The sequence below is a fragment of the Tiliqua scincoides genome, chromosome 3 (genome assembly GCF_035046505.1).
Source record: "Tiliqua scincoides isolate rTilSci1 chromosome 3, rTilSci1.hap2, whole genome shotgun sequence".
NCBI classification, from domain to species: domain Eukaryota; kingdom Metazoa; phylum Chordata; class Lepidosauria; order Squamata; family Scincidae; genus Tiliqua; species Tiliqua scincoides.
This window is the reverse complement of record NC_089823.1, coordinates 108,529,199-108,554,649: the sequence shown is the minus strand read 5'-3', so window position 1 is coordinate 108,554,649 and position 25,451 is coordinate 108,529,199. Positions and strand designations below refer to the sequence as shown.

The window sequence follows — 25,451 nt, the reverse complement described above, 5'->3', positions numbered from 1 at the left end:
ATAGGATGTTGGAGTGCAAGTATGGAGGAAACTAATGCCTAGAATACCAACTCTCTAGCCCACCACTCTCCCCTCCTTCACACTTCCTCTCATTTTTTTCAATTCAGGAATTGGGAGTAGCGGCTCCTACTCCTCTACCAATAAGGGTGGGAAAGCGTTTAGCATGTTACTTCAGACAATACTGAGCTCAGTAGCGTTAGGCCTCACACCCCAGGGCAAAAGTCTGCGATGGCGCCCACCTTGCAGGATGCCACCATCCCCCTACATGCAAATCTGCCCCTTCCCACTTACTAGAGCGCATGGTGCCTTCTGTGACTGCAGGATGATGCTTTAAACTGTGCTTCCAGCAAACCAGAACCTAAGTTTCAGACCCTGTCAGGAGCCTCAGAGAGGCTTCCACAAAGTTCTAAAGCAGCGGTGTCCAAACATTTTGGCAGGAGGGCCACATATTCTCTCCAACACTGTGTTGGGGGGCCGGGGAAAAAAGAATTAATTTACATTTAAAATTTGAATAAATTTACATAAATGAATATATTAGAGATGGAACTTATATGAATGAATGAAGGTCTTATAGTAACTCAAGGCCTCTAAAAGGCCTTGCACAAAGCAAGGCTGGCCTTTGCTTTGCTGCCACTGCTGCATCATAGGTGTGAAACAGCAAGTAGTGGAGGGAGCCCTTGTCCCACAGCTCATGCGAGAGGTTGAACAGTCGCCCTCACGCTGAGAGCGGTTGCATTGGGCCAGCACGGGCTCCAGCAAGTCTCCAGAAGGCCAGATGCTCATTGAAGACTGGGGACTTCCTAAGGGCCACATTGGGAGTCCCTGAGGGCCACAGACGCGTGCAGACGCGTGTGGCCTCTGCAGACGCGTGTGGCCTCTGGGAACCAAGTGCCTCTGGGAACTAAGTGCCAGGTAAGGCACAAGAGTTTAGCATCTGGGCGAGGAGAAGGCAAGGAGACCTCTGAGTTTTGGAGAAGGAGAGGAGGAGGAGCAGGAGGAGGAGGTAAGTGTACTCATTCTAACGCTTTGTCTTTCTAACTCCCTGTCTTCTAACCTTAACCTTACCTTTAAAGCAACCTTAAATCAAAATTGAAAGTTAGCACCTAAGGGAGGTACATAGGGCTACTCTGAGCAGGAGCAGAGTCCTACTTGTGAGTAAGAGCAGAGTCCTACTCGTGAGTAAGTGCCCAAGGGTCAGGCATTTAAATCAAAATTGAAAGTTAGCTGCACCTAAGGTAGCACTTAATCGAAGGAAGGGAGGAGGATAAAGTAAAAAGCAGGTTTTCTACTTGCTTAAATTAAACCTATACTTAACCCAGGTTAAACCTAATCTAAGTTAGAACATAACCTAAACAGGTCAGTAAATTGGGACACAGGATCTAGAGAGCAATAAATAATTAAACAAACCCAAATAAAAACTAGCTTGAGGTTACAAAAACAGTCCAGCCTAAGAGAGCAGAACTAGGAGGGAAAGGACCTAGGAAGGGCCAATTCCCAACCCATTAAGAGCCCCAAGCAGTCCATTCAGGAGCCTGCAGAGTAGGTCACGCCCATCAGCAGCCATTTGCCTTCCTGAGCTTTTGTAAACTCACCTGGGAAGGCCAGCCCCCTTTCAATCAGGAAGGAAGGAGGGGGGAGGAGCCAGCCAGGAGTATAAAGCTAGGCAGGCCATCGCGTGAGGCTCTCTGCAGATGCGTGTGGCCTCTGGGAACCAAGTGCCAGGTAAGGCACAAGAGTTTAGCATCTGGGCGAGTTCAGCAGCAGGGCGAGGAGGCCAGGGCCCCATACACTGCCCTTCCTCTTCCCTAGAGAAAAAGGCTGCTATCCAGTGTACGGTTTTTAAAAGGACCCCTAAATAAAACAACAACAACAACAACAAAAAAGCTATGCAGTCAGACAGCCAGCAGCAGAGTGGGGGCTATCCAGTGTTCTGCATCGAGTGCCACATGTATGATTATATGCCTCTGGGGTATAAGTCATGGGTGTGTCCTCGGTGCAAGGAGCTCCAGGCTCTCAGGGAACGCGTCCGCTCCCTTGAAGCCTTGGTGGCCAACCTGGAGAAGCGCAGGCAGCCAGAGGAGGACCGTGGGGAGACTTCTGGGGACGATCAGGCTTCGTCCCAACCTCAGGCGTGCAGCTCCTCGGCTGCCCGGGTGGGAAGTCTCGGGACTGGAGGACGTCATCCTGGAGAGGAGGGAAACAATCCCCTAGGGGGGATCCCTTCTCCAGGGGATGGGCCCGTATCCGAGCACACTCGGGATACTCCTCGGCGGGAGGGGGGTCGGGGGCTTCTTGTAGTGGGGGATTCAATTATTAGAAACATAGAGAGGGGGGCTTGCGACGGATGTGAGGACCGCATGGTGACTTGCCTGCCTGGTGCGAAGGTTGCGGACATCACTTCTCGTCTAGACAGGCTAGTAGACAGTGCTGGGGGAGAGGTAGTGGCTGTGGTGCATGTCGGCACTAACGACGTGGGCAAGTGTAGCTGGGAGGTCCTGGAGGCCAAATTTAGGCTTTTAGGCAGGAAGCTGAAAGCCAGGACCTCAAAGGTAGCGTTCTCTGAAGTGCTACCTGTTCCACGCGCAGGGCCAGCTAGGCAGGCGGAGATCAGGGGTCTCAATGCGTGGATGAGACGGTGGTGTAGGGAGGAGGGGTTTAGATTCGTTAGGCACTGGGGAACGTTTTGGGACAAGCGGGGCCTGTACAAGAGGGACGGGCTCCATTTGAACCAGAATGGAACCAGACTGCTGGCGCATAACATTAAAAAGGTGGCAGAGCAGCTTTTAAACTGATCCCTGGGGGAAGGCCGACAGCTTCTTCAAATATGTTAGAAGCAGGAAACCCGCCAGAGAAGCGGTTGGCCCTCTGGATGGTGAGGGAGGGAAAGGGGAGATAAAAGGAGATTTAGAGATGGCAGAGAAATTAAATGAGTTCTTTGCATCTGTCTTCACGGCAGAAGACCTCGGGCAGATACCGCTGCCCGAACGGCCCCTCCTGACCGAGGAGTTAAGTCAGATAGAGGTTAAAAGAGAAGATGTTTCAGACCTCATTGATAAATTAAAGATCAATAAGTCACCGGGCCCTGATGGCATACACCCAAGGGTTATTAAGGAATTGAAGAATGAAGTTGCAGATCTCTTGACTAAGGTATGCAACTTGTCCCTCAAAACGGCCACGGTGCCAGAAGATTGGAGGATAGCAAATGTCACGCCTATTTTTAAAAAGGGAAAGAGGGGGGACCCGGGAAACTATAGGCCGGTTAGCCTAACATCTATACCGGGTAAGATGGTGGAATGCCTCATCAAAGATAGGATCTCAAAACACATAGACGAACAGGCCTTGCTGAGGGAGAGTCAGCATGGCTTCTGTAAGGGTAAGTCTTTCCTCACCAACCTTATAGAATTCTTTGAAAAGGTCAACAGGCATGTGGATGCGGGAGAACCCGTGGACATTATATATCTGGACTTTCAGAAGGCGTTTGACACGGTCCCTCACCAAAGGCTACTGAAAAAACTCCACAGTCAGGGAATTAGAGGACAGGTCCTCTCCTGGATTGAGAACTGGTTGGAGGCCAGGAAGCAGAGAGTGGGTGTCAATGGGCAATTTTCACAATGGAGAGAGGTGAAAAGCGGTGTGCCCCAAGGATCTGTCCTGGGACCGGTGCTTTTCAACCTCTTCATAAATGACCTGGAGACAGGGTTGAGCAGTGAAGTGGCTAAGTTTGCAGATGACACCAAACTTTTCCGAGTGGTAAAGACCAGAAGTGATTGTGAGGAGCTCCAGAAGGATCTCTCCAGACTGGCAGAATGGGCAGCAAAATGGCAGATGCGCTTCAATGTCAGTAAGTGTAAAGTCATGCACATTGGGGGAAAAAATCAAAACTTTAGATATAGGCTGATGGGTTCTGAGCTGTCTGTGACAGATCAGGAGAGAGATCTTGGGGTGGTGGTGGACAGGTCGATGAAAGTGTCAACCCAATGTGCGGCAGCAGTGAAGAAGGCCAATTCTCTGCTTGGGATCATTAGGAAGGGTATTGAGAACAAAACGGTTAGTATTATAATGCCGTTGTACAAATCGATGGTAAGGCCACACCTGGAGTATTGTGTCCAGTTCTGGTCGCCGCATCTCAAAAAAGACATAGTGGAAATGGAAAAGGTGCAAAAGAGAGCGACTAAGATGATTACGGGGCTGGGGCACCTTCCTTATGAGGAAAGGCTATGGCGTTTGGGCCTCTTCAGCCTAGAAAAGAGACGCTTGAGGGGGGACATGATTGAGACGTACAAAATTATGCAGGGGATGGACAGAGTGGATAGGGAGATGCTCTTTACACTCTCACATAATACCAGAACCAGGGGACATCCACTAAAATTGAGTGTTGGGCGGGTTAGGACAGACAAAAGAAAATATTTCTTTACTCAGCGCGTGGTCGGTCTGTGGAATTCCTTGCCACAGGATGTGGTGCTGGCGTCTAGCCTAGACGCCTTTAAAAGGGGATTGGATGAGTTTCTGGAGGAAAAATCCATTATGGGGTACAAGCCATGATGTGTATGCACAACCTCCTGATTTTAGGAATGGGTTAAGTCAGAATGCCAGATGTAGGGGAGAGCACCAGGATGAGGTCTCTTGTTATCTGGTGTGCTCCCTGGGGCATTTGGTGGGCCGCTGTGAGATACAGGAAGCTGGACTAGATGGGCCTATGGCCTGATCCAGTGGGGCTGTTCTTATGTTCTTATGTTCTTATGTACAAGTGGCCCCCGGGCCGGGGTTTGGGCACCCCTGTTCTAAAGGTATGTGAGGTTCCACACCTGGGGCATTTGCCCCACCAAGTGAATGGCAGGTCCGCCACTGACTGAGCTGGCCCTGAGGAAGGGAGGACATGATAAAGGTTTATACAATTATTCATGGCATGGAAAAACTGGACAGAAAGAAATTTTTCTCCTTTCATAATGCAAGTATTTAGGGTCACTCAGTGTAACCAATTAGCAGTAGATTCTGGGTGAAGAAAAGGAAGTATTTCACACAATGCAAAAATAATGGTTGGAACTTAATGCCATAAGGGGTAACCCAGATAGAAAGGGAATTGACAAAATCATGGATAGTTTTATGGAAGCTCCAGAGGCAGTAATTCACAATGGTTACAGTTGTGGGGGACAAAACAGCAGGAGAGCCCTATTGCCTCCATGATTTACTCAGAGCGCTTCCCAGTCATTTCTGGATTAGATGTCCCTTTGGCTTCCTCCTCCTGATGTGATCATTTTGCACCACTTGAAATGAGGCAACAAAAACTGTACACCGTATTCCAGAAGTGGCTGATTCATGGACAACTAGAAAGGCATTATTATGCCATTGGCATTAATATGCCAATTTATTTTCAGTCCCATTCTTAATAATTTCCAGAATGAAACATTTGTTCATTTTTTTTTTTTGCCAAGGTAAGATATAATCTGCAGTTTAACATATTATACAGGTTAACTTTGTTCTATGTTCTTTTTTTTAGTATGTGTTTTCTTGTCTTAGAGCTCTTTAGCTGTATATGAAGAGGTTTACAGAGATTCCAGGTAGAAGTTTGTGACGTTTGAACAGGTTGCACTCCTTTTAAATACTGACCCCCGTGACTTTTACTTGCCCACAATTTCTGCTGACCTAGGTCAAGATTACACACCTAGCTCTACAGTCCACTCCGGACAGAGACAGAAAGCTATTAAACTGACAATTGCAAGCACAAGTGACAATGCTCTTCTCATTCGGGAAAGGAAAATTAGAGTGAATTCTATTCATTTCATTGTGACAGGGCAGTATGAGAGGAAAAAAAAATAAAAAGAACACATAATAAAAAAAAAGGAATTTCAGTCTGGGTGCCTATATTGCTATCAAACGAGGCCATTCCGCCCACCCAGAAAATGACTTCTATTACTGATCTTTTTCTCTCTCTTTTTTCCTATAAGGACTCCTATCCTCTTAGATGTGTCTGGAGAATATACTTCAGGGGTGTTGTTGCCATGTTGGTCCAACAGAATGAAAGCAAGAGTAGTTTAACCTAAAATGATCTCATTTGTTCATCTGAAAAAAGACACAATGTTAAACGGAGAAGTACTCACCCAAGTATGCCCAGTACAAAGGCAGTAAAAAGTGAAGAGAGCACCACAGTCCCCTCCCCGATTTTTGTACTGTGAAGCAAGGAACATTTTTCTTCCCCCTCCTCTTTTGCAAGTAGACTTTAAAGGAACGAATAACCTAGCACAGCTACGTTTCCCTTCTGATTTGTAAAAAAGGGGGAAGCCAGCAAGATAAAGTATAATCATTGTTACCTTCACTTGCAGCTTGTTCTCTAGCTGGGACTGAGCTCATCCTCTTCTGAAGGAGGTCAACAGGGCCACCACCTGACAAATTAGGAGAATGAGAAGGAGGAGGAGGAGGAGGAGGAGGAGAGGAAGTACCAGCCAATGAGGCAAAGTGTCACCAAAGCCGTCTCCACCTCCTGCTGCTGTTTCTCCATTGGAACGGGGCACTTTGTTCCGTAGAGCAGTGTTTCTCAAACTGTGGGTTGGGACACACTAGGTGGGTCACGAGCCAATTTCAGGCGGGTCTCAATTCATTCCGATGTTTTATTTTTAATAAATTTGATGCTACCATGGTAAGTGACTGGCTCCACCCCCTTCCTGGGCCCAGTCCACCCACAGGCCTGCTTGCACTCCCCCACCCCAGAACGCCCCCATTTAGCCCACCCCCAGACTTCTGTGCCAGCCAAGACAGGCCGGCACACACTTACCTCTGCCTTGCAGTGGGGAAGGATTCGGCCTCCAGAGGCTGCTGTATGTCCGTGCACCAGCCTACCTCCTCCCATGGTGGTGAAGAAGTGCCTTACAGCAATTCTGCAACACTTGGAGGCTGGCGCAAGGGACTTGCGCTGGCCTAGGGCACACTTAGGATTGCGCTGAGGCAAATATTTGAGACGGGTGGTATAAGCTTTATTCCTTTCCTCAAACTGAGGATAGAAATTCAGTTCTCATGTAAGAGTATCTGAGATGGCAAAGCAGCATTATATATATCTGATCAGAGTCAAATCATATCTCAAATCCTATTGTGGATTTTGAAGTATTGTAAACCCAATACCAGAACTCACCCATTCTCTCAGAGGCATCCCTGCTGTTATCATTAAACTTAAAACTGAATACATCTTGTAAGATTAGCAGTTCCTGGGTGCAATCTCAAGGATTTGTGGGCTTCTGTATCAATGCTTCTGTACATTTTCCTTGGCAAGGCAAAAAGTTTAGCCTAACAAAATATTTGGATTTTTTTTAAAGCTACTACTTGTAACTATTCTCTTTAAGTCCTTTTACTACTACTACTACTACTACTACTACTACTACTACTACTACTACTACTACGTAGTACTTAGCAGTGCTATCCCCCACAAAGTTTTAAATAACTTGCAAGTACTTGTTAGAAGTAGTAGTAATTGCTACTAGTAATAATAGTAGTATGTAGTAGGGCTACTACTAAGTAGTAGTAGTAATTACTACTACTTCTAACAAGTACTTGTAAGTTATTATTTAAAACTCTGTGGGGGGTTCTGAAAACCGTAACATACTTTGGGAGCCACATAATACGGCTTTTATTATTCGTTTTGTTTTATTTTTGAATTGGTATTATTAACTTTTTTAGCATTGTTCATGTTGCATAAGTTCTGAATTTGTAATAAGAATCAATTAAACTTTAAGAGATTAGTTAAATATAAATAACTTCAATTCAATGGCAGCTACAGCTATGCATGGAGAGCCTTTTTTCTTTCCTTTCCTTTTCTAAGTTGATTATGTAGTTGTAGGGTGAGTGTCTGCTTCCAGACTTGCCCCATCATCTTGGGGATTCCAGCTACCAAATCACAACCCTAGCAGGGAAGCAGCAACCAGCACTGTACAGCCAACACATGGACATAAGTCTGGTCCTCCTGCTGTCCCCTGGACCATCAAGGCACAGGGTTGACTGTTCTTCACAGGATGAAGGCCTCCCCACTCTTAGGTGATGTGGGCCCTTTAACCATAGGGATGTACCAAGTAAAGGGAAAAGCAAGGATGGGGGCAGGCAGCCCAGGAATTGGAGGTCCCAGGACTTCATAAGGCACTTAGGGCTGGTGATAAGAGGTCTCTAGACTGGCTAACTGAGGGCTGCTCAGTATCCACTCCCCTGGGGCTGGGGCAAACCCAGGGAGGGAGTCAGGAGACAGGTGGAAGAGGAGGAGGAGGAGGAGGAGGACGATGACGACGACGACGACGAAGGATGAAGCAATCCTTTCCCAAAGCTGAACTTTGAGGGCTGGTTGGGGATCCTGGTTGCTGGGCAAGCACCCCCTCCCCTTTGTTTCTAGCTATCTTTCCCTGGAACCAAGAAAACTCAGACATGAGGGAAGTGCAACCCTCTCATGGCAACCCTACTTGGTGCAGAGGACAGAGAAATGTACAGTAGAGAAGGGAGAACAAGGACTAAATCCTGCCCCTGCTCCCCCAACCAGGTGCTAGACTGAAGATAAGAATTGTATGTATATCTTGTTGCACTAACGGTTTGCCAATTAAATAGGCACTGACACTGCCTAACTGCATGGCGTCTTAGGGCAAAGCCCTGGATGGAGGTCCCTGTCCACCCCCAATAGTGAAACGGATACTACCTCACTACTCCTGAAGGTTTAAGGGTCAGTCTAGACCCTGATGGGCATAGAACTTTGCCAGTGCGTGACACCACCCCTGTAGATAGCAATGTGTAGTAAACTTACCTGGAATTCAGGCAAGACAATATAAGTATTTACTGAATGACTGAATTCTTAATTGAATGAATGAATGAAATATGCTTTGCTCCAACAATAATAAATATGCCTTATTTATCTTACATTTCAGCCTTTTTAAAACTACAGTAAAGACCAATGCAGTTGAAGTTCTAGATACATATACTGTACCAGAGTTAATGAAAAACATTATTGATTGAATGCATTTGGTATTTTATATTTAAAAAAAAACAAACAAAGATGATATTGGGAAAATTTTCAGAATGAGGTTTGTTTCATTTTTAAAGTATTTTAACATACTATTGTATATTTTTTAACTGAATTACTCATAAATATAATTTTGCCACTTCCCATGGAGTTCTTAATATTCTCTGAATCATAGTTTTTTTAAAAAAAAATCCCTTACATTTAAAGGAATAGGTACAGATAATAGTGAAATAGACAGGGTTTCACTAACCTGAATAACTCATCTTGTGCCGAGGGGAAGTAGAAAAAATAATAAATAAAAGCCACAAGTATTAATGTGCCTACTATTTATACAGGTTGCAAAATTAAGCTTTTCTTGGCAGAGAATTTGGATTGCCCTTATAATTTCTTTCTTTTTTTTTTTGTAAGTACATTGCGCACGCACGTATACCCATTCACACACCACTTCCTGTAAGCAAGAAAATAATCCAGTACTGTGAAAGTGTCAGTCAATGAAAAATACAAAATGAACCACAACAGGGTTGCTTAAGTACATTCTGAAACTGATCCCATTGCTTTGATAAGATTCTCGCTATGACACCTTAACAATTTCCTGAAACCAAGTTCAAGAAATTGTTAAGATGCTGTGCTGAGAATTGCATCCAGAGGCTCCAAAACAAAACTTTCTTTGTCCCTCCATAGGCTCTTCAAGAGAGAAAAGCAGTACTAATGTTCAGAAGGAATAGGTTCAGCACTGATGGGATAAAAGGTGGGAAGAAGGCAAGCAAGTATGCAGAAGATAAATACAAACGTGAACTCACTGATTGAGGTGTGTACAAACATATTTTTTGTTAACCAATAATTTTTTGACCTGCAGTTGTGGTTACTGGGTTAATTTGCAGAGGTGCAAGTAATATGTTGGGCTACTGCAGGTATAGAAGATGGTACATCAAGGAAGTTGGATTAAGCCAATGGTTCCCAAAGTGTGCATTGTGATGCCTTAGGGCATCACAGTACACTCACAGGGGCACCATGGGATGTCCCCAGTAGCCCCTCCTACCTGTTTCCCCCAGGTGCTGCCATGTCAAATCTTGCAAAATCTCAAGAGAATTGGGCACCACCATCTTGGATCTCATGACATTTTGTGAAATCCAAGACGACGACACCCAGCTCAGTCAGAAAGAATTGGCTATGGGAGTATCATGATCCAGGTAAACTTGGGATCCAATGGATTGAGCTGATTGGTTCTGTCCTCCTTTCCAGCCTGGTTGCATAGATTAGTAGGCAGGGCACAGGAGTCTAGTTAGGGGTAGGTAGGTAGGTAGGTAGGGGTAGGTAGGGTAGAGGAGTGAGCTCATGCAGGTTTACTCTCCTACATTTAGAACCTTGAATATCCATCAGCTTATGATCATCAAATAAGTGAGAGCAGGCCCTAATCATATGATCCATCAGCCATGAACAAATGAGTGGATGGATGTCATTAGCAAGGCCTGTTCATTCCAGGAAGGATGAGCGAAAGAGCTTTAGTTTAACTCCTACACCCTGTCATAAATAATCTACAGGTCTGGTAGAAGTCAAACTCCTATCCACGCACAGGCCTCGCTGTCTTAGCTACAGACTTGTAGTACAGGGCTGTTAAAATAACAAAGTTAACAGCCCATCGCTTGTGTGTGTTCCATTTTGTGTGCTTCATTTCATTTCATCTTCAGCAACATGAAGTCAGCGGGGAGACAAAAAAAGACCAAGTTTAAAAATGCATCACACGTCAAATTAAGTAATGTCTCTGTGGGGTACAGTAATAAATTGGATATCGTCAAATCAACCATACAGGATTTCACTTTGATGTTTTGTAATATCCGTTTGCAATATCACAGTTGGCAGACCTGCATTTTGCAAAGGATCACAGTGATGCCTTTTTAAAAATATAAATAGTCCTCTGTCAAAATGTAAAAACTGACCCCTTTGTGTTCTGATTAGCAGCTCTACATCATTTCTGCTGTAATCCTAAATAAACCGACCTGGAGATAAGCAGGACTGAGTTTTGATTGGTTTCTTAATCAATTTTCTTATAATTTCTAAATTAGTCTTTAGCTGACCACTTCAGTTAGAAAGATCCAACCACCCAAAGTTATGCACTTTGGCATTCTCTTTGATTTCAGTGCATTAAGTGCATCTTAAATCTCTCCAACTGAAATTAAAGGGCACTTTGAAGTGCTTAATGTTGGATGAATCCTGCCCCCAATATTACACAATTAAAAACCTAACACTGGTCCAGGTCTACTTGTTCCTTATAGATTTCTAATGTCATTTGCATGGTCAGGAGAGCATAATGTGAAGTACTTCCAGGGGGTCTTCTTGAACGTGAAACCAACCAATCATGTAGGCATTAGGCACTGGAGCCTTTGCAACTGGCCTTGATTAAGCAGCTCTGAAGATCTGTTTACTGATTGTAAAACAGTGATCAGAAACGCCATCCTACTTTCTAGTGTACTTTTCACTCAAAAACACAGGAGCGATGGATTTTTCTCATCTTACAGCTTTGGAAGATCTTCCAATTTGCATGAGCAGCTGTTCAGGTGGTGCTGTGTATGGGCCCAATCCTATCCAACTTTTCACCACCAGTATAGCCATAATGCAGCCCTGAGGTAAGGAAACAAATGTTCCCATACCTTGAGGAGGCCTCTGTGACTGCAACCCCAACACAGGAAGCAGTGTATACCCCATTGGCACAGCAGCACCAGCACTAGAAAACTGGATAGGATTGGGCCCTATGTGTGCTCATCTTTGTCTGTGAGAAGGGGTCTAAAATTCCAATGTGTATGAAAAATCAACACAACCAGCCCTTTGGATTCTGTCAGATTTGGTCAGAATTGACTTGACTAAGATCTGAACAGCACCTTATATTAATAATGTGAATTTAATTAATTAATAATGAATGTAATTAATTAATGTGAATGGCCCTGGGATTTTTGTTGTTTCTTTCATAAATAGCCATGGGAAGGTGAGATCTGGATTGGAACTGTGACATGGAGGGCTAACCCTTTGCACCTCCCAGGGAAAACAGTAGTTGCGGATCAAGGCAATCAGGATCATGGCAAGGCCAATGAGTTAATTCCCCCCCCCCCACATACACACACCACAATCCTCCCCCCTCCCATGGCTATAATTTTAGAGACAAAATTAAACATCTCTACCAGTCACATTAACATAATTAATATTTGGCCCTGACATCGAAACACGGTATTTGGTTAAATGACTGATTAACGAAAGTCTCACATTTTCTCTGAATTTTCCTCTAAAATCAAGCAAGGGGGCATTTTCATCTAGTAAAGCAATACAAGAGACACCAAAATGAAAGACATTTTTGAACAAGGCATTTACAAGTGAAAGTGAGCCTCTCCTGATACTGTTTCTGCGATTGTTGCTAAGGTGGGAGACAATGTGGGAAGGAATGTGATTGTATGTTCTCATTCAGTAAAGGTTTAGTAACTAAACAGCAGCACACAAAAATGCTTTAGCATCTCATGGAGAGAAAAAAACAAACCATGAAAAAATACTGAGTTCTTTCCCCAACACCACACCCCTACTTCTCAGTCTACATTCTCTGTCCACTTATATGGATTAATGACACATTTTCCTCAGACAAAGCAAGGGCCAGTCCAGGCCTGTTTTTCCAAACTGATCCGTGCTGGCCATCCTCCCAACTGAACCTGCCTCTCCTGACAAATGAGGAGTAATCCTTACTTCAAAGATGGAAAAAGGTGCATTGGGAACAAACCATCCTTCTATGTAAAAACCTGGAACTTGGTTTTAGGAGAGGGAAACCTTTGAAACTTATTGCACTTCCAGGAAAGCAAGACAGGTATGATGACAACCCTCAGCAAACTCCTTCTTCTGGCCAACTGGCTTCCACACCACTGGATATGTCTTTACCCTGCTAATTGCCTAGGACAGTGTTATTCAAACTGTGAGGCTCTTTAGGGAGGCACCAGGAACTGAAAGGGGAGGCACTGGATGTCCTCTCACAGTGATACAGTCACACCCCTGGGCAGAATACAAGCCCCATTGTCTGCACTTTTTTCTTTAAAGCAGAAGAAAGGGGAGTTGCTCAGCTGCGAGAGCGGCTGCTTCCGCCCCGCCCTCTTCCGAGCATGCTCGGCAGTCCTTAACCCTGGCTGATCCTTGTCTGGTTGGTTCCTAGTTCCCAGCCTGGGATCGCTTCTCATCAAAGTGAAATCTCTCTTTTCAACCCCTCCCTCTTCCACTCCCCCCTTTCGATCTCCAAACCTTCCCGCTTTCCTCCCTCTCCCCTTAAAGTTGTTTCCATGCAGTTGGCAAAGGGGGAGGGGAGAGAAGCACACACTTTACTTGGCCAGGAGCAGAAAAAGGGTACTGTTTTGAAAGTGATTTATTAATCTTGTTGTTTGACTGAAGAGGAGAGGCTGTATTTTTAAAGTGATGAATCTTGTTATTTGAAGGGAATACTTATCAGCCATTGATGAAGTGATTGCCAGCCCAATCCTATCCACACTTTCCTGGAAGTAAGCCCCATTGACTCTGAGTAGACATGCATAGGCTTGAGCTGTGCATCTCCTAGTATAGGAGACAAATCAGCTTCCTAACCAAACCCTTATCAGCTCTGATATATTTTCATGGTCTATTTTTGTTTTCCCCACCAGCTGCTGGAAAAATTTAATTTCATTTTATTAATAAAGAGTTCAATTCTATCCAAGGAGAATGGGAGAAATGACTAGTTGGATTGGGGTCCACAGGGGTGTGTGTGTGTGCAATGTTGGTCAGACTGGTTGTTCACAAAGTTCATTTGATAAAACAATTCTATTGGTATGCTTACAAAGTTAAAAAAATGTGTCCTCCTGGACCAGACAAAATCTGCCTACTCCAGCATCCTGTCTCCAACAGTGATCAGCAGCTGATCATTTATAAAGCATGTATATTGCTGTGTATTACAACAACAACAAAACCTTTATTAGGCATAAACATTTGATAGGTGTTGCTGTGTATTAATAATATATTTTTAAGATCTGCATTTAATTAATGATATGATTAATATAATTAATATTAATATAGTTAATATATATTTAATATTATATTATATTTAATATATTTAATATAGTTAATATTTCTGGCCACTTCCTGTTTAATGATGTCACTTCCAGCCCTCAGAAACATGATGGGGAGTCATGGCCAACAGCCACGGGGGTCAAGGGAGCCACTGCCCGGAAAGGTTTGAGTACCACTGGCCTAGGAGGAGATCTAGGCTCTCATGAGTATAGGTGGACTTTAGCCAAGCTCCATCCCTATGTGGGGTCTTGCCAAGGCCTTAGTCTAAAGCAGTGGTTCTCACACTGTGGGTTTGGGACCTATCAGTGGGTTGTGACCCAATTTTTGGTGGTTTGTGGAACTGACAAGGCAGATTAGGATGTGCATCAAACAAGCTACTACTTGGAGGGAGCACTGTTGCCTAACCACAATTATAGCCACATCCCTTGGCATAAATCAGGCAGCAGCCTCTAGGACAGTGGTTTTCAACCTTTTTTATCACATGGCACATTGACCAGGCATTAAAATTGTCAAGGCACACCATCAGGTTTTTGACAATTGACAAGGCACACTGTGCTGCCAGTGGGGGCTCACATCCCCCATTGGCCCTACTAATAAATGACCTTCCTTCAAATTCCTGTGGCACACCTGTGGACCACTCGCAGCACACCAGTGTGCCATGGTACAGTGGTTGAAAATGGCTGCTCTAGGACATCTAAAAAGTTTGGGAACCACTGGTCTAAAGTCTCTAGCGAGGATTAATTGATCCTCAGAGCTCAATTAGATGTGACACCTGGATCTGACAACTGAGTACCAGGCCTGCCACTGGAATAGATCAGTCCTCCCAGAGGCAGGTCAGGCCAGGCAGCAAGTCAGCTGGCACAAACAGAGGAAGCCTGGTGGATAAGTTTCAAAAGGGCACTGTATCCATTTGTGGGAGTAGACAGTTTCCCAGATGCCAACAGCTATATCAGAGATAAACATACAGATATCAAGCTACAGAGCTCCTGCTATTATAAACATCCCTTATCATAAAGGATGCAGTGGATTTGTGCCAAGTTCAAGATCTTTTCAAAGAGCTCAGATTAACATCCACTCCAATTTGTGGGATGCAAGAGCCACATCATGGGTTATACCACCTTACGTGACATGGAGGGGAAGGAAAATCAGGGAGAAGTCAAGTGTCTGGTCGCTTTCTGATCATGCAAACAGCTCTTAATTCCTCTCCTGACCTGGAAGTGAAAACTGGTGCCTGTGCAGTTGCTGAGCAACTGCGACCTGGCTTGAATATTATGCAGCTGTTGGACCTTCATTTAAACTGACAGTTGTGACAGAAGAGAATTCCAGGACTGCTTTGCTTCCAAACCAATATTGCCTCAGGGGCCAGGTAAGCAAGACTTGCATGGACCAGATTCTTGCTGCAGACTGCCAGTTGCCAGACCCTGCAATAGACAGAGATAATGAGCATTCCTCCAGGAGAGAGGACATTTTGTTCGGTTGGTTTTGTTGAATCACAAAGATAAGCTGCTCGGCTTAGCAAGAGGGCCAACACTTGGCATTTATAAGAAGCAAAGTGCCCACTTGGATGGTCTTTTTAGGCCATGAGGAAGGGTTTCATACACAGAAGGAATCCTCTCATGGAACTGACTTTTACTCACAAGTGCAAACTGTGCGAAACCTAAAACACATTCTTGTTTGGGTAAAACTTCTGTGCAAAGATGGAAAACCAAAGACAAGGGTATAATAAAAAGAATCACCTTTCTAAATCTCATTCTCTGGAACAAACACCGACAAGAATATTGTGTTATGCAAACAATGGCAGTCGAATATTGGAGCAGAGGTGGGATAGAGATAAATATGCACATGGTTCAGATTCAAAGGTAAGTATTTGTTGAAGGAAATTAATCCAAGCCTGGAAAATGGTGTGCTTTTTACCTGCAGTCATGACCCCAAAATGAATCACCCCAATGCTGGAGAGCAGTAGCTCCAGCATTTCTTTTTCTATTTTATTTGATGGGATGGCCACAGCCCAATCCACTGATTGTAAGAAAACCCGAAGTATGAAAAAGCCATCCCTAATCTATAAGCAGCCTAACACGAAGTTTCTTATATCTCCATTTTTGTGGATATATTTGTAGGCCTGATCCAGTAGGGCTTTACTTACATTCTTATGTATATTTTGTTCTAGAGCAGTTTTTCCTAAACCTTGGATCAGGACCCACCAGTGGGTCACAACCTAATGATGTTGGGTCATGAAACTGAAACTGACAAACCAATAGCTGACTAAGAAAATGTATTGAACTCTATGAAAAGTGAAACTGAGCCACACACTTGCATTTACTTATAAGTAGGCAACGGTGCCTCAGTCCACTTCAAAGGGTAAGCTGAGAAGAACACAACACCACAAGAATGGTCCCAGTTTGGTGAACACAGGTCCAAAAACACTGGAGAAGAAAGTTTTCCCCTTTCCAAGCTGACAAGGAAAATGTATTGCACTCTGGTTGGCAACCTTCAGTCTCGAAAGACTATGGTATAAGCCTACAGCACCTGGTATTCCCAGGTGGTCTCCCATCCAAGTACTAACCAGGCCTGACCCTGCTTAGCTTCCAAGATCAGACAAGATTGGGCATATGCAGGGTAACAGTTGCTGCACTCTATGGAAAGTGAAATTGAGCTTCAAGTGCATGTTTACTCACAAGTAGGCAAATGTAGGAAAAGAATAATAATAAAGCATCATTTACAGCCACAATACTTGAATATGGCACCAAAATCTAAGCTTGACTTCACAAATTATTCTAATACAAATTCTGTTCTCTTTAACAGGGAAGCGGGGCACTCAGCATCAATTTGTATTTTATGCCCATGCAAAATGCCACCTCTGTTAAAATGAATGAGGAATCATTGCTGCCTGACAAGGTTTTTGACTTTTTTTTTTAAGTACTTTTTTTTTTTACTTTTTTTTTTTAAGCAGGACGTGTGATTCACCTGCGTGCCTGGTGCTAGATGCCGGCCAGAAGATCATGACCCAGGCCAGTAATACAACTCTGAAACTGGACAGATGGCAAGAAGCCACACTTTTAATTGTCAGTGCAATCACCTCTCCCTCCACTCTGACTTGGAAAAAGCCTTTTCTGCTCCTTGGAAAATGCCATGGGCGATTGTACTTGACCCTGTGAGCAAATGCCACTTCCCAGGAGCTTCTTGACTTGGAGCAAACAAAGTTGTTAACAACTCCAGAGAAGGATCCTAGCTGTCCTCAGAAACTCCATGGTCAAATTCAATCAAGGAGCCATGCTAATGAAGCAACTGTCCTCCTGAGTTAGTTAGCTATCATATCCTCAGCATGGTGTGAGTATAATGGAATGACCCATTCTGAACAGGGGATAAACCAGCAAGGGCCATCAAGCCAAAAAAGAAGCTTCCTTGATGAGCTCATCCCACAAGGGCTTCCACAGAGCCCAATGGGGGAAAAAAGTATATAAAGCTGGATCACCAGAATACTGTCTTTCATCCTTCATTCATCTGCCAGTCTTGCTGTTGCTGCATTCATGCATTTGACCCACTGGGGCTGTATTAAACTATCCCCATTCCAGCTGCAGCTCAAGGACAACCCTGTCAAGCCTGCACCCAGGATCACTAACTCCTGGTCCCTTCTCCCTTCCTGCTTTTCCCTGATTTTCCCGCCAAGCTCAAACAAAAGCTGCTGTTCCAGCATGGGCTAGACTATCACCCTTTATGGGCTATCGTGCAACCTACATTCCCTCCAAAGAGTTTGCACCAGTGCATGGACCCCTTCTTCAGATGTAAGGTGCACAGCTGGGTGATGATGCCATCTCTGGATGGCGCCATTTCTGATGTAATGATCTCACTGCCAAACACCTGGGTTGTCAAACTTTGCACTGTGCTTGGCTGTGCAACTATGCACTTTACAGGGAACACTGCTTGGAACATGCCCCTTCTCTTGGAAAAGCAGGTCTGGCTCACTTGTTCTACTTTCCTTCCTTGAGCTAGCTATAGCTGCTACCTAGGACTTGGGTTTGTTTCAAAGCCCTTTCCCCCCATCTTTTGATACCGTGCTTTGTAATAGGAGAAGTGCTTGGTCTTGGCATCCTAACCCTGCAAGTCCTGCAATGCAGTACACTTCATCCAACAGAAACAGGCTGGTAAATTTGGTCCTTGGAGTGGCTTCACCATCAACTCCCAAACTCTCCTCTTCTCTTTCCTTATTTTAGGTGCTCTCAAATTGATACCACAATTAATGCAACTATCCTTTCTTTTTTTTGTGCAAATGCATTTTGTTGGGGGGGGGGCTTTATTTTGATCCTCTTTCCCTATCATTGTCAAATTATCATCACAATAGATGTTTATTTGCTGAACTTTGACCTTCATCTCCCCTGTCTTTTCTTGCCTAATCACAGAACCATGCCATTGGCCAGTCATCTCACACCACATGAGATAATTTTTCCCTTTGTGCAGAAGTTAATACAGGATTAAAAACATACCTGTTAACATCATCATTTATCCTTTAGATGGTTTTCTTGGTGTGCGTCAGAGGAGCCCCTACAAGAGATTGCCAGATTGGGGAAATTTAACTGAAGCAGCTGCCCCTGCAGTGATGAGATTATAGCCAAACTATTATTGGTGTATAAGCTCTCATCTTGACTTTTGATGTTAGCTAGTTGTCAACAACAATGATATTTGAAAACTTTTCTGCGATGACAGAGTAGCAGTTTCACATGTCCAGGCTATCAAGCAATGTCTACAATTACCATTTGATCAGAGGCATACCAACGTCTTTTTGCGCCCAGGGGAATGCCGTGACATCATGACACCACATAGCATCATGACGTCATTAGGGCGCATGCGCGTTGGAGCACTCGTGCTTGCTCTACAGAGGGCTGGGCAATTTTGCCCAACTGGCTGCTGAGAAGGGCGCATGTGCTTCAATTGCTTCTTGAGTGGGGAAGCAATTGAAGCGCATCCTCTTGGGCCCACCCTCCAGTTTGTGCTGATGGTACAAGCTACCTTGAGCTGCAGGGGTGGTACGACTCTGCATTTGATCAATATAACATGTAAACCTTTCCCTGTGCTACATGTGACTGATACCAGATAGTTTTAGATACAGTTCTTGCAAAACTTCAGCAGAGCAACAGCCTCATGGCGAAATCCCACATTGTTGAGGTAAGCATCTGAATATACAGGCATCTGAATAAACAGCCTACACCATGGCTTCCTCATGAGGAAGCTGCTTGAACCCTTCACGAATGAGGCTATTCTATATCTTCAAAACTAGACATGATAGGGCAAAACGGATGCCATTTTTGGAAACTCAAATTCATATCAAACCACCATAAAGTTTGGGAAAAACTTTTCTGACCCTCAATTTTGTAGGCCTGTGATATTGGCATCAAGTAGATGAAGGTCAATCACACAGATTCTTCTACCTAAATATATTTTAGTCATGACGGAGGGAAGAGACATCCATTACCCCCATACTAATACAGCCTTTAATCAATGACATTCAAAGTTATCCATCTAAGTGCGCAATCCTAACCCACTTTCCAGCACCAACATAAGAGCAGTGCAGCTCCAAGGTAAGGGAACAAATATTCCCTTACTTTGAGCAGTCCTCCATGTGTGCCACCCAACAGCAGGATGCAGCACATGTTCCATTGGCACAGCTATGCCAGTGCTGGAGAGTTGGTTAAGATTTGCACCTAAGAGCTCATCCTTTCCATGGAAGTTACATTCCTTTGTGTTCAACAGGAAAAGTGACCAAATAGGGGGCTAACTACATATCACAAAACGTAATATTAGCCAGTGCCTTCAGGAAAGTGTGAATTGCAGCCGAAAAAAGGGAGCACTTACGTACCCCTTCCCCACCAGCTGAATTCCTTATGGAGCTTCCGCCTCACCCCCCCCCCCCACAGCTGCTTTTCACCAACAATTCTCTCATGCACAGGTCTAGCATTCCATGCAGTAAAATCAGTAAAGCAGCCAAGTCAGGAAAGCTTCAGGGGGAAATTAACTGGAAGGTTTGATGGACTTCCATCCCATCTTTTCTGCTCCAAAATATCCCTCTAGCACAGATATTTTGCAATAGAGCAGGGGTTCCCAAACCCCGGCCCTGGGGCCACATGCAGCCCTCAAGGCCTCTCAATGTGGCCCTCAGGGAGCCCTCAGTCTCCAAAGAGCCTCTGGCCCTCCAGAGATTTGTTGGAGCCTGCACTGGCCCAACACAGCTGCTCTCAGTGTGAGGGCGACTGTTTGACCTCTCGTGTGAGCAGTGGGATGAGGGCTTCCTCCACTACTTGCTGTTTCACATCTTTGATGCAGTAGCGGCAGCAAAGGAAAGGCCAGCCTGGCTTTGTGCAAAGTCTTTTTAGGCCTTGAACGATTGCAAGACCTTCATTCATTCATATAAGTTCATCTTTAATATATTCATTTATGTAAACTTATGTAAATTTATTCAAATTTTAAATGTAAATTAATTCTTTTTTCCCCGGCCCCCGACAGTGTCCGAGAAATGATGTGGCCCTCCTGCCAAAAACTTTGGACACCCCTGCAATAGAGAATAGTCAGGTCTACATGGAGCTGCAGTGTAGCATGTAGCTCGCCTCTTGGCAAGCACATGATTGTGGTCTACGCTAGCCTGTATCTCCTCTCTTCCTTGTGAGTTCAGTTTAGAAGACTTCCAAGTACATTTTTGCTTGGTTAACTGTACAATTCCAGAAGGCAGTTCTCTCCCTGTGCTGCCATTTCTCGAAAGCTCGCACATTCCACCTCCTTAATCTTCCCTCCATAAATTTTAACTTTTCTGCTCTACATCACTTTGGCTCCTCTGTGAGCTCCTTTGGGTTGAGCCACATCTTTTGATTGCAATAAATTATTATTTAATGATCTTCTCTCTCAAGCCTTTGACATTTTATAGGGATCGCAAACTAGGCATGTGCAAAAGATCACTCCACTTCACTGACCCTTGAAATATAACGGCCTTTCAGACTGCAGCAGTCAGCACGCCAAGCGCTTAGCTAGGAGAAGGGGGGGTGTTCTCCGTTTTGGTTCTTTAGATCCTGCCTGAGTTGAACTCGGCTTATGTGAATGGAAAGGCACATTCTAGTTATTCTTTGTGAGAATCTGACAACTGCAGAGCTGCAATACTGGGGAAAAAAAAAAACCTATCAAAATGGTGCAATTGCTTCTTTTCAAAATATATAACACGTTCATGGATAAAACAGAACATAAGAGGAATGAATGTCTTATCCAACTTTACTAAATTCCAATTTAGGTATACACGTTTGATCCCTGTTGCGCATATGCAGCGTTGTGCAAAAAAGCTTGTGCACAGATGGAGCTCGCCTGAATGGTATGTTCCTTGATTTGGAAGCCGTGACCCCCACCTCTCTAATGCGTAAGAGCGGGCTGTGTATATTAAATCACAAGATGGATAAGCCTTACATATGCTGATGGGCACTCCGCTTTCCATTTCTTCCCATGTTGCAAGGCTAAGGCTTTTTATTGCTAACAGTTACTGAAGCTGTTGAAACTTAGTTCCTGCAGACTATCACAGGAAAGTAGGGAAACAGATTGCATGATCTGGAAATCTTTGTTAGTTTCAATAGTTGCAACATTTACACCCAATCCTATCCTCCGTAGGATCCCTGGCCACCAGTAAATTTAACTTACCTCTCTGACCTCGGCCTGGTCCCCAATGTTCCTACACAGATCTAAGCCAGCTTTTTTTACTGGCAAAGATCTGTACTGCTGCAGGAATCATGTCAAGCCTGGGATGGGGGTATAGTATTTGGTGGTTGCTGAGATCTGCCCCTGTCCCAGCTCAGTCCCCACCCTGATCCACCACCAGCAAAACCATGCTGGTGGCCAGTCTGTGCTGTTAACAGCATGAAGTCTTGAGCCTTGTACCAGCAACAGCACTTCAGAAACTGGCAAAGAGGCTGTGGCACAGTAGCATTAACCAGAGGGGGGCTAAGTTTTGCAGGCACCTCAGTGTGCTATGAAAACAGCCCCTCCTGTCACCTTCAGAGCCTTTCTGGGCAGCTTTTCCTCTGCTTTGCTCTCACTGCCCAGAATTCTTTGAACGTGAGGTGAAGGGCTACTTGCACAGCACAGCATTGTGCCCCACCTAGGAATGCTATTGTGGTGATGGCATACTGCACAGATAGAATTGGACCATTAAACAGGTGTTACCCATGGTGATTTTTCTTGAATTAATTTATTTTACTTTCTTTCAACTGGTACTATGCAAGCATGGACAGTATACAGGCGGAGCCTATTTATCCGCCTTAGTTCCGTTCTGTGACTCAGCGCGATTAACAAAAAATGCATTGTGCTAAATTCCATAGAGTTACGCAAATACACTGTAGCCTGACACTTCCGGATGGAAGGAAACTAAGGCAGCTGTTATCAATCCCCTCCACTCCACTCCATACTCAGCCCTCCCCATTGCCAGCTGCCCGGTTTCTTTCACAGTTGGGATGCTGATCTTTTAAGAGTCCAGCCCTATGCATTTCTACTCAGAAGTAAGCCCCATTGTAGTCAATGGGGCTTACTCCCAGGAAAGTGTGGAGAGGATTGTAGGCTATAGCTCATGCTTTGCTTGGTGGGAAGGCTTGCTTGTGTCCGTGATTGCCTGCACCATGGGGGGGGGGTTGTCTGTGTTGGTGATTGCCTGCACCATCTCAATGGGGGGGGATTTGGCAAATATTCGCTGGGTTTTTTAAAACAATCTCTTCTGTTGCTACCACACCTGCCCCTGTGTGTGTGTGTGTGTGTGTGTGTGTGTGTGTGAGAGAGAGAGAGAGAGAGAGAGAGAGAGAGAGAGAGAGAGAGAGAGAGAGAGCGCTCCACCTTGCTGCAAGTGCTCTGGCTACAGAATTTTCAGCCCCCCCTTCCCCTCTTCAGCCTCTTTGCTTGCTCAGGGGCTCCAGGAATGTTACTGTTCCTTTGCAAGGGGAACCTCTTCCAGGGCTCCAGGGCTATTTCCCTGCCTGGGCGAGGCAGACCCTTTTTGCAGTGTTTTGGGCACCTGGAAATGGAGCGAGACGCCAGTGCAGGGCAAAGGAGGCAAAGGTGTGTGTGACTTAGAATTGAGTCCACGCTCAGTTCTAATTTCACTTACTAATAATCAATTCCAGTTACTAAATCTATGAGATAGGATACACAGGGTTTAACCTGAGACACATTTCAAAGGAAGGGAAACTTTCCTCTTCTGTGATAGGCACACAACCAGTTTAGCCCCTCCACAGTAGAACTCCTGACGGGAACCAGTTGACCTTCCTCATAGATATGGATAGCTGCCATTCACTTGTATTGCAAAATATTATGGGCAAAGGACACTTCACTTTGAATGCATAGTTTGGGCCTTCTGAGACTGATTTTTTTTTCCTGCCATTTGAGCCTTCTGTGACTAATTTTTAAATGAAAACTAAGAACATAAGAAGAGCCCCACTGGATCAGGCCAAAGGCCTATCTAGTCCAGCTTCCTGTATCTCACAGTGGCCCACAAAATGTCCCAGGGAGCACACAAGACAACAGACACGACCTGCGTCCCGGTGCCCTCTCCTGCATCTGGCAATCAGAGGCAGCCTGCCTCTAAAACCAAGAACGTGCACATACCTACTATGACTTGTAACCCGTAATGAACTTCTGCTCCAGAAATTTGTCCAATCCCCTCTTAAAGGCATCCAGGCAAGATGCCATCACTACCTCCTATGGCAAAGAGTTCCACAAACTAATTCACACTGGGGAAAAAACTGGGACTCCCAATCTGCTGTCACAACCTGGATCAGCTCTCCCCATGCATGTTATTTCTCCCCATGCATGCATGTTATTTTTCCTGTATTCTTTCCCATTGTGAATTGTCCCCTTGCTTCTCTTATACAGGTGAGCTTGTCGTTGAACTTTATGTCCTACCATTCAACAGTCCTAATCTCACTTTTGTTCGTTTTCTCTATATGTGTATGTGCACATGTGTGTGTAAGTGAGGGGGACACACAGATGCACAGGCAGGCAGGCAGGCAGACCTACTGCATCTGAAGATCTGATGCATCTGATTAAAAGGCCATAGTCCATGAAAGCATTGGATGAAATAAATACTAATATTCAAGATGCCACAAAAATTGTTTTGCTGCTAAGTAACTCTCATATTGGTGATACACTGCAGTCAGACTCTTGTGTTAATGAAGGATGATGGAGAAACAAGAGGGCAGAAAAACTGGAAAAGATGGACTTTTCTAACCATGACAGACTCTTGAGGTCATCTTATATAAACGTCAGGAGAAATGTTGCAAACGAGAAATTCTGGGTTTGCACTGGTACACTTTGATCCTTAAACACGATACTGGAGGAAAGATTTATGGTGGGGACAACACATCCCCAAAGTCCATGAGTCTAAGAGGCCAAGTCTCCTTGGACAGAGACCTCATATGAGATGCATCTTGTGATGTACAAAGACAAACTTCACAGATAAAGCAGAGAGCTCTCTTAAACTACAAATGTTTTTCATCTATCACACATCATACTGGCAGAAGTATTGCTAGTTAATAAGAACAGCCTCTGCTCAGTAGTAGGGATTCATTAAAGGGTGGTAGAAAGACAGTATAAGATAGAATCACATCAAGCAACCCAATTCTCCCTAATTGTCTACATACTAGTTAGGTGCAATAAGAATCCCATCAGCGAACAAGAAAACATTAACTAAAGATGAAGTTCATACAGCAAACTTAATTATGAGAGAAATGTTTGAGCATCAAGGATCTTTTCCAACAAAGTGTTTGGGCAGCAAAGGCTTGTCTGCCTGCTATGTTTGACAAGGCAAAATGTCAGCAGGGTTAAACCCATTCTTACTGATAGAGGATAAAACACTGAATGATATTTTCTTTTAAGTCTTGCCTAAGAAAACACCCCACATGTGTGTATGGGTCACTTCAGCAAATTGACACATGCAAATGCTGTTTATGCAACACAGCTTGGCCTTCACTGTGCAGGAGTGTGTGCATAAGTGATTATATGACCAAATTTGTGAGCATCAAACCGGAAAGGAGGACTTGCCCTGCTGCTTTGCTTAATACTCCCACTGCTTTCCTTCTGGGACTTGCTGAGTCTACATTTTCCTTTGCCAAAGGTGACAAAAATTGGACCCCACACACCATGTTTTTCTCTCTCCTTTTCATCTTCAATGAAAGCTGACCTAGTTACTCAAACAGCAAAGGGCCAGGATGGAAAATGTTTGTTTTGAAACATCTGACTTAGCCACAATCAAATGATTAGCTGGCCTGATTTAATGCTATCTGAGGTTATGGCCAGCTCCTTTTCATTCACCTCTTGCACTATCAGGTGGACTCCTATTAAACTGAACAAACACTAGCCTGCGACAGTGAAGGACACACTTGAGTCATACACAAACACA

At 44.5% G+C, this 25,451-nt stretch overlaps 1 pseudogene; it reads right to left on the bottom strand.

Annotated features, from left to right (window-relative positions):
- Positions 1–16,558: 16,558 nt before the first annotated feature.
- On the bottom strand, positions 16,559–16,678 carry LOC136646946 (5S ribosomal RNA; annotated as a pseudogene).
- Positions 16,679–25,451: the final 8,773 nt, after the last annotated feature.